This window comes from Myzus persicae, unplaced genomic scaffold, assembly GCF_001856785.1.
Source record: "Myzus persicae strain clone G006 unplaced genomic scaffold, MPER_G0061.0, whole genome shotgun sequence".
Lineage (NCBI taxonomy): Eukaryota > Metazoa > Arthropoda > Insecta > Hemiptera > Aphididae > Myzus > Myzus persicae.
The window spans coordinates 543,911-554,728 of NW_019102203.1; the positions used below are offsets into that span (position 1 = coordinate 543,911).

The 10,818-nt window shown below is 29.3% G+C and overlaps 1 pseudogene; it reads right to left on the minus strand.

Annotated features, from left to right (window-relative positions):
* Positions 1-1,326: 1,326 nt before the first annotated feature.
* LOC111031554 lies at positions 1,327-10,229 on the minus strand (annotated as a pseudogene).
* Positions 10,230-10,818: the final 589 nt, after the last annotated feature.

A 10,818-nucleotide genomic window follows, 5' to 3' on the forward strand; every position in this document is an offset into this window, starting at 1 on the left:
GTCCAAAGTCGACTTTGTCCAAGCTTTTTATGTTGACTCGCCGAACCACCCACTCGATATTGTAGGAAAATATGACCTTGTATAATTTAATATATAAGAAACAAACGGGAGCAAGCAAGTACTTAACCTAGAATTGTTGCAAAAAAAAAACAAAATTAAACTTTAAATAAACACCTACTCCGGTTAGCACTATCCGGAATATTATACAGGTATTGATTTTATTGAACCTTGAGCGCAGAATAAAGTTCTTAATAGAAACATATTTTTCAGCATATTAAGAAATTGTCGTAACGAATCATAATAGTAGGTAACTCCTAATCCACATGTATGATTATTTTTCATACCAGCCATTATCAAAGATAAGTTCAAATAATTGTACGACCAGAATAATTCGAATTTGTTGTGTAATTATAGTATGGTTATCGTTGATACCTGTGATTAAAATTTCGTTGAAATATATTTGTACTACTTCTTAGGACCTTCAGTGTACCTTAATTTTAAATAAGTAATACAATATTAGACATTAAATTACTGAAATAACAACATAAACCGTATATGAAGTTATTAAACATGTGATGGGTAAGGTCCGAAAACGCGTAGAGTAGGTACCTAGATATTAACCAGGTAATGTACCTACATATTATCTGGGTAATATAAGCCTTAACCATATTATGAACAGTGGGTCGGCCGGTAATTGGGCTACATATTATCAACCTGCTTCGTATACAATATTTGTTTACATTTTATTACCCGGATATTGGCCCACAGATGAAATATACATTTCTAAAGGGTACCCAGAGATTGTGCCACAAATGTAGAACACAAATATATTTTGATATAAATATGTATTATTTTTCATCGCACTTGAACCTATATTGGTACATTGTACATCCTCATTCATAATGTATCCATTATCCAGATAATCTTCTTAAATATTCGTACTTTGCCCGTAACATAAATAATATGAATAATTATTGGTGTATATTCTTTATATTAAAACAGAGTGTAAAATAATACAATAATTTCTTACTTGTCGCACATATTTTGTCAGACAAATATAATCTGGGCCCATGGTTGTCTTTTTTTGTTGTTTTGTTGTAAGTTTGGCCAAGTGTAACAGTCGACTTTACCCTGGGATATCTTTACTATTATTATATAATTATAAGTATATTATTTAAAAATAGTTAAACCGCTGGTATATAAATTATTCTTCTACTACCCCTAGTACCTATATAACATAAATAGATAGTTACATAAAAAAATGAGATAATTTTTATTGGGAAAGTTTTACCAGAGGTGGGGGTAAAACAAACCCAGTGTATTGTTCTATATGACGTAAGCACCAACGCATAAAAATACATACAAATTAGTAGCATATAAGCGCAAATATAAAATGATGCATATTATAAAGTCAGAAGTGCCAAAGATATTATAAAAAAATATAAGTGATATAAATATATTACTAATATTAGTGATGCCTAATAAATATATTAAAATATTCAGAATTGACAAAATCCAAAATACCTAAATCGTATCAGTTAATTAGTAAGAATAGTACATTCATAGTAACTACAAAGACGAAGTTAAGGAAATTAAGAATTGTTTATACATGTGCCTCGAAAATAGAAACCTTTACTCAGTTGTAGCAGATATTAATCTAGAACTAATTCAATAGGCATTTAATAATTTGGATTAAAAAAGACAAAAGATTTGTTAAACTATATAGTATATACACTATTGAAAATAAATATATCATAAAAGTTGTGATCCATAATTAAACCTATAAGTTCCTTGGTACTTATATACATTTTATTTTATCATTTACTTTATAATCTTTTAAATGTGTATTATTTTACCTACCGTTTATAAATAAAGTAGTAAAAATTAATTTTATTATGAATACATTTGATTTACGATATAATTTTAATAACTGCAGTACACAATACTATTACCGTATACATAAAATATATACAATATATTATAACTTAAAAATTAAAATATTAATACTATTATTACGATAACTATTGCAAAAAGCGTTTTACAGGATGGTAAATATATCCTAGTTTAGTTTTACCCCCTGGGCATCGTTTTATCATGGGGGTAAAAAATACCCTAGCTCAGTTTTACTATCTCTGAAATCGTTTTACCGGGGCAATAAAAATATCCTAGGATGTTTTACCCTCGGTAAAATATTAAGGGGGTAAAAGTATCCTAGGTTTTTTGTACCACCAGTAAAGTTATCCCAGGATAATAAATTTACCAACAGGAGTAAAAATATTTGGGGGTATTAGAAACCTGAGTCACCGGCAATTACAGTTAAGTAATGAAAAAGGCCAATAAGTACATAATAAAATAGTTAATATAATAATTTATAAATTAGGAAAAATAGACTGACCGATCTCAAGTAGACATAATAACAAATTCAAATCAGTTTTAAAAAGTATTATCGCATTACTACATCGATCAGTATGATGGAATAAAAATTAGATGTTTTGGCTAAAATAACTGTCCGCCACCGATCCCCTTTATACATTATATAATACATAATACATATTATATAAGGTGATCCAACAAGTATGCTCATCCCCCCCCCCTTTTTCTCTTTACTAATGAAGTTTTTTTAAATCTGATTTTCGGAATATTTAAATGTACTCAAAGACCATATTTTCAAATTCTTGAGATTTCTTGTACCACTGAATTAGTGTTCTATGGTGATACAAACTTGTGTTTTCCAAATGAACCCCCCCCCCTTTTTCACTGTAAATTATTTAAAGGATAATTTTTTTGAAAATTTCGATGTATAGAAATCAAAATTTAGACCAGTAGTTTCCTAGGTATTACACATTATGCGCTCAAAGGAATAAGGATAATAGTTTATAATAATGAATATTATGGTTATACAGTTGTTATACATATAACATACAAACATAAAATAATATATCATTTAATATTTATTTTGTGAAACACTGTAAACACTTTAGGTTTACTGCTTACAAAATACAATCAATTCAACAGCAAGTTATAATATCCTTTTTGATCAACATGTCGTCTCAATGGCTTGGCCACTATGGCTGTTCAATGTTCATAAAATATATAACCTCCAACGAAGTATTGAACGAATTGGCAACAAACACAAAAAAATTGATTTAATAATGTAATACAAATATTGTTAAAAATAAATTACTAATTAAAACAATTGACATTATGCAAACCATAAATTATATTTTAATGATTACTTAATCATGCATGTTAAAAAATCAGCCACATCCCCCCATGACAAAATCATTTGACCGCCACTGAGATATACTATTATTAGTTATTACGCAATATAATTATAGTTCACAAACAAAATAAAATATGTAAGATAATAATTGTGATTTTAATTACGGGATGTAATTATGTAATTATGATTTTATTTGTATTGTTAATTAATTGCGAATATCTTATTCCGAAAATAATAAATGTCTCAACCTCTAAATTCTCAATAGTTATTTTATATTTAAAAAGTTGATTATAACGAATGGCTTAAAAATTATCAACATATTAAAAGGGTTGGTCTAAATGAAGGTGTTGATGCTAGGGTTACTTTTTACTTACAAATGTATAGTTTTAACACAATAATATCTTCTAAAAAAAGCCTGACCCATATTGAAGAATATGTAAAAAATAAAATGGCTATAACAAAAAGAAGAAAAAAGCCAATTAAAATTTGTGTAAATGAAGTTTATGTGACGTACCCAAATCAAATTGTTGTAAAAACTAAAAGTGATAATATAAAATTCTATATTAAATGTTTTAAATCCATACTCAATCAGACTCAATCAGAATCGATATTAACTATTACATTGTTCTAAAAATAATATAAATGATAAAATCCCAGTTGGACATTAAGCCTTTTTTGTCTTTTGGAGTTGGGCTCCCAAGTAGAAAAAAATGTGATGGTGACTGCTTCTCAAAATCGGTAATGAATATTTACAAAATTGAGCATAATCAATAATCATGAACATAAATTAGTAGAGAAGTAATCCAAATTATTAACATTTCGGGCATCCCTGCCTGAATTCAAAATTCTAATGTCTTAGTGTTACTTTTACAGTTTTACATTATTTTACAGTCTTAAATCATATTTTATATTTACATGGGACAGTGGTACACATAAAATATACAAAACTAGCCATAGGCTATAACTAATATTTGTATTTTATTTATCTTTGCTATCCTTTCTGTTTTCTTTTACTGGATTTTTATTGAATTCATTATTTTTAAATTACATATCACTATATCAAACATCAGGGTGTAAAGCATATTTATTAACAATAAATTATTATAAATCCCATATATTTGGGTGTTTTGACATTTATGTCAACAAAGTCGAATAAAATTACTTCAAGTAATTGTTCGTCCTAAATTCACATCAAAAAACACTTAAAATTGTGTTGGTCTAACTTGTGTTAGCCAGAATCTTTCAATGTATCCAACAAGAAAAGTTCTCAATTATAGTTCAATGTCTGGAAACTGTCGAACATAACTCATGATAGCCCTAAATCCATCATTTATATTAACATGTTGAGGACATTTTGGATTCCCTCTTTAGGTCGATAAATGCGGTTTGGCTAATAACTAAAATTGTGAAATAAAATACATTTTATTAAATAATTAACATATTTTTTTGTTTACATTTAGTTTTTGATTCACTTAATTTATACAACCATTCTAAAAACTCTAGCTGCTACAGGACTAGTTTGAAATTGATGGTATACACTGTTCAGTTTTCGTTCATTATACCGTATGACTGCCTGTAAAATGATACCCATGTAAAGTCTACTAAAGTTTGCATTTTTTTTCTTATTTATACCTATTTACAATAATGAAACCAACAACCCATCAACTTACTATCAGGCATCACATTTGGAACAGAGCTCATCAGTGGCATCTTAAAGTCAGTTATGATACATAGATGTTCATAAAGTAACGGTAAAATATTGAGCACGATGTTCAAAAGCGGGTGATAAGAATCCTGATTATGTGTATGCGGAATACGTAAACCATTGGGAATGACTGCAAAGTACAAGTAATAGAAAATACGTTACTATTATTGTTATTGTTATATTTTATGTATATACTTACTACGTTTTTGTTAACTATCTGAAACGTAACAAAAGCACCTTTTTTCAGTTCTGGTGGACTTTTTGGAAGTGTTTAGAACGTGCCAGCCACTAAAAAAATTACCAATTATTCTCGATACCTAGATATGGCTTCGAGATTTGGCAATATAATTCCTATTCGGATCCGAACAATAATTAAAGACCAATCTCTTTGGAAATATCTGCAATTTATATTTCATACTAGTACACTTAATCATGTAAGTTGATTCGTTTTTTGCTATTGCTATAAATTATAATACAATTTATACTTTTGTTTTACCTAGTTGGAGGTCTTTGAACGGTTTCACTGTATTTGTTGTGGGTGGGGTCATTTAATATTTCTACTAAATGATTTAGAGAGTATGGAAGAGTGGGCCATCTAGAGTGTCTCTGCCTTTTCACTCCGTGCTGTGTTTGAAGACATGTTCAGTGTTCAGCAGCTTCAAAGTGACTAATGTCAAAATAATAATAAGCACAATAAAATAGGTTTTTGTGTCTTAATAAAAGACTCCGTGAGTCTTGATAAAAAACAAGAAGTATGATATCTACATTATTTCAAGAGATATCGCAATGATTAAATCCTCACGAGACACCCTGTAGACTTACAAACGGGTTCGCACTATACTTTTTTTGTTGTACTTATAATTTAGATTGTCCACATACACTTTTGAGCCTACCTGAACTCCTGGAATTATTTCATCATTTGTATGATTTTGTTCTACTAGAATTGTGTCATTAAAAATATATACAAGCATTAATTTTTATTTTTTATTACATAATAAAAAAAGATTTGAATATATTTTCTCTGTTTTAAAAAACATCATCATCATCGGACTCATCACAACTTATTATGGTCTCAACTTCAGGATATTTAAATCATTGAATTATTTTTTAACATTACATGTATGTGTAGAAATAATTAATTAAATAGGTAATTAAATATAAAGGTACACAGTAAAAAATAATTAAGTTCTATTAAATGTTGAGGTTACTATTTACTTCACAATTAAAGAAAAAGAGGTGAGTGAACATACTTGTTGGATCACTCTGTATAAATAATATACATTTATATAATTTAATTCTGCTATAACGAAAGTACTTACTTTTTAACAATATTAAAATGAAAATAAAACAAAATTACTTTTTTTTAGAGTAACAAGAATCTCCTCCTCGGTTTTCGTGGTGTCCTCTGCGTCCCTGGGAGTGTTAAACGGGTCTCAAAAATATTATTAAATAATTTTAAACTAGATGATATGAGAAGATCTGAGAAAATAATTTTTATTCGGATCGAGTTTACACAGCAATAATTTTTATTTGAAAACCCCAGGCTGAGTTTAAAATAAACCTTTTGAATATTTTTTTTTCGGTTCAAGCTTACATTCGTCAATTGCTCTTTTTGTCTTCAACAATCTACATAGATGCATATCGGTGTAGGCAACTGAAAGCTTATCCTCTATCCCAAACAAATGGAATCGTATGTACACCCGTTGACCATTTCAATTGGAATCAGGTTGTGGGCGCCTTTGGATAATGTCCCCCGACAATTCGACCAGATGTTCACCTGTGATCTTCACATGTTGTGTTTATTGAAATACAAACAAACCCCAATGGTTGAGTACAATATCGAGTATTCAAACCACGCCACATAAATCTATTTGCAGTCAAAATATGTATGGGCAGGTCTAAGAACTATAGGCGCATTGAAATTTTGAAAAAAATCAATACAACTTATCTAATACCACAAACTATATAATATTTTGTCCATTTTCATCACTCCCGATCAATTATTATAACTTAGGTACTCAATGTATAAAAATAAATCGGGACGGTTGAAAAAAAATGGTTGATAACATACGTAGGTAATTATTGGCTACCATAATAAATATTGTGACACCATGTCTTATCTGTAATGGAGAATGTAAACATTACGAAGGCATCGAGTTGTATAATAATTTGCTGTCGTCGTGTCGTTGTTGTTAAGAATTATTTTTATTTTTCGTAAAATTATTGCACTCGAACACAATAATTGCCCGTTGACAACTGTCGACCCTGGCCCGTTTCTCCAGTGACACACTACTACAAAATGTACGAATATTGTAATTCATATTATTACCTATTATTATTATGTAGTCAAATAATAAATTACACTGCGTTCTTCGACTTTGATAAATATTTCAAGTAAACACATATCCATGTACTCGATTGTGCTTCAAGTCATCATATTATGATAAAGTATAATGTGCCGGACAATCGAATCTGTTTGCACGAGAAAACCAGGGTATAAATATTTTCTGTTTGTCCAGTGACACTCTGATTCATTATGTACGAATATTATAATTCATTGTGCTATTATTATTAATATTATTATTATTATTATTATTATTATTATTATGCAGCCTAATAATAAATTGCCCTGTGTTCTTCTTCTCCGCACTGTTGTTCCGGTGAAGATTACAAGTGAACTATATTATATTATTATATATTACTCGATTGCGTTTTAAGTCGACACAACGTAATTATATTATGACGTAGGTACATGCGATTTTGTTCGCCCGAGAAAACCGGAGTGCAAATATTTTTAAATATAATATAAATAATAACGGACCTTGAAGACTTAAAGCTTAAGGCGTATTTTTCACGTATTCTTATTACGCTGCAAATATCGACACGTGATAATATAATTTGTTTCGGTTCTAGATCCTCTATAGTGTTATATTATTCTGTTATATTATTGTGTTGACACATCCTGCACTACGATCGAACGATATTTAGTAAGTGTGACATTTATTTAAGGAGCAACATTTAGGAATTTCATGATCTCGTGGTCACCACCCGGGATCTATGTATTAGTCAACAATAACTGCGAAAGTGGCGGACGAAAAATAAACAGTCGAAACTATGAAAACACGATTTTGTACCTCTCCATTCTATAGATTTTTTCACAATTATTATTTGCACTTAGCTTTCTTTTGTGTACCTATCGTTTATTTTTTGTTCTACTGACCTTAGATGAATTATAAATGACTTTGATGTGCAGTCAAGATTCTAATAACATATTATGTTTTTGTAGGTACCTATGTACTTATTTGGGCTTACAGATCAATTAATTATAATACAATTTATGCCTATCATTAAATCAAAATAGTACAGTGGATTGGTTGTTAATTGCATTTTCCTAGACACTTTAAAACAGGCGGAGCCGATTAAATAATTAAACATGTGTTTATAGAATTACAGCATCCTCGGTGGCTGGCTATGGTAACTACTATAACTAGACACTGAGTAGATACAATTATAGTATTAAATTAGTTTGTAAACTCAATTGCACATTCGGACTATCTAGTTAGCATTTTTCACTAAAATAATTAATAATATTTGTACCCACCGTTAATTTGCTCATGTAAGGATATAGTTTTAGTAGTAACTTATAAATTATTTTTGTAATTTTATAATTTTAAAAGTATTTAATAATACCGGATCTTCAATCCCTATACATACTTTCTTAAAGAAAAACCATATTTATTCATTAATTAAAGAAAAATAAAATGTTGAAAATCGAGTTCTTTAACGTATTTTCAATTTTATAATTACACTGCCACTATGTTTCATTAACATTCTACATCTTGACACTAAAGAAAAAACTTAGCGTAATAAGTTATTAATAATAACTAATAACTAATAACTACTAATAAATATAACTAATAATGTATAAACATATATATCTGAGAAATACCAACAATTTACTTAAACGTAAATTGTGAACAATGGTAAAATATTTCACAACACAATATTTTAAATAATATAAGCTCTTATAGTGTTACGAAATATGTATTTGAAAACTCAAATTACTTCGTTATGTCTCGATATTTTTTTATATTGAGAAATAACAAAACTAAAATTGTACTTAAATAGTTAATTTAAATCATAATATTTTATACACACGCAGATAGTAATCTGAATACCACATCAACTGAATAAATAATATTTTTTTGTACATATTTCAAGCATTTTGATAACAATTGTGGATGGAGTGGATGGACAAACCTAAATGATCTATATATTTTTATGCTACCCAAATCTGATACAGATATTTCCTACAGTCGTGGACGAAGTAATGAAAACCACTCGAGTTGTGGAAGGCGTGAACTATATATTCGGTCGCATGTGAAATGCTCAAATGCGTACTTACACAAATAGTTTCCTTTATTGTTTTTTCAGACTTCAGCACTTCTCGACTAAGCAACCAATCGCAGTACTTAAAATGCACTAAATTGTTAGGGATAGTTAAAAATATCACTGTATTACGAGACATTCATTCATAATTCTCAGTGGGCAAGTAATTAATGACTGCTGAAAAAAATAGTACTACCATATTTTAAATAATAATAAGTAAATAAAAGTTTGTGACAGAATTAATGCTAGGTAAAAAAACCTGAATAAATTCATATCTATGATAATTTCCCCACTCAGATAATATTGTTGATAAGATAAACGATAATATTTTTAACACAGCATAATATTGACTTCACGTATACTATAGGTATACCCCTTTGCAAAGTTTAATTGGCAATTATTATTTTTTATCCCATGTTTGCAACCATAGCACGAAGTCTCGGATAACATTATGAGTTTGAAAATCAGGGGTGTCATTTAGGGGAATCGGCGTATACTTTTCCATGTCTTTTTTATTCACATATTTGGCCTGCATCACAATTATAATATATAATTGCTCTGGCATTTTAAAATATTATTTTTACAATATAACTGAGACTGTTTTCTTGTATAGTGTGAGGGGGGGGGGCACTATCATAATACATTATTTCTATGTCAAAATTATAAAACCTACAAATCACCCATTTTTTTACATTTATTGTAAAAGATAAACCATAAATGATATACCACATAGTCGTTACGCTTAATAATTGTTCTGATAATTAGTCACCTTACAGCTGCGTCAAGCACATATTCCTGAAACATTGTTTCTTCCTGCGTCCTACTATATACTAAGGACCATCGGGGCTCCACCAAATGGTGTGAGCCATCCCATTTATAATTCAGCAATACTTTGTAAATTGGCCTGTCCATAATGTTAACTAATAGGTTTACCTGGATATTGGAGTGGTATTGAAGTGTATATGCGGCTGAGCCGTAGTAAGGAATTACCAACTAGAGGCAACAACGATGTTTGATATAAAATTAATTTAAATGATAAAAAATACCTTTTCTTTTTGGATTGTGACTCAGGAAATGCTGATATTACAGTGAAACCTCACTTATATTGCAGCTGATGAGGTTCCGCATCTAAATAGTGAATATTTTCAAGTTTTTTTTTTTTTGTAACAATTCATTTACACATTTTTACAAACTAAACGATCTGAACTTCTCCGGATGACAGAAAAGTAAACAACATTTCAGGGACCGAGAGTGTATATGGTATTTAAAGGTTTCAAGGTATCAAAATATTATCGATGGTGGAGGACTGGTTAGGTAAGGCTGGATCACTTTCGATGTTAAATGCGGATACTGGCTAAGACATTTATGCTTAAGCCAACAATAATATTATTATGTAATATAATATGTATAATAAATTATGGTAACAAATTGTAAAACATAAAAGTGTAAAAAGTGGGAAAGTAGGTAACCGAGTAGGATTCGCATGTACCTCGATATTGAG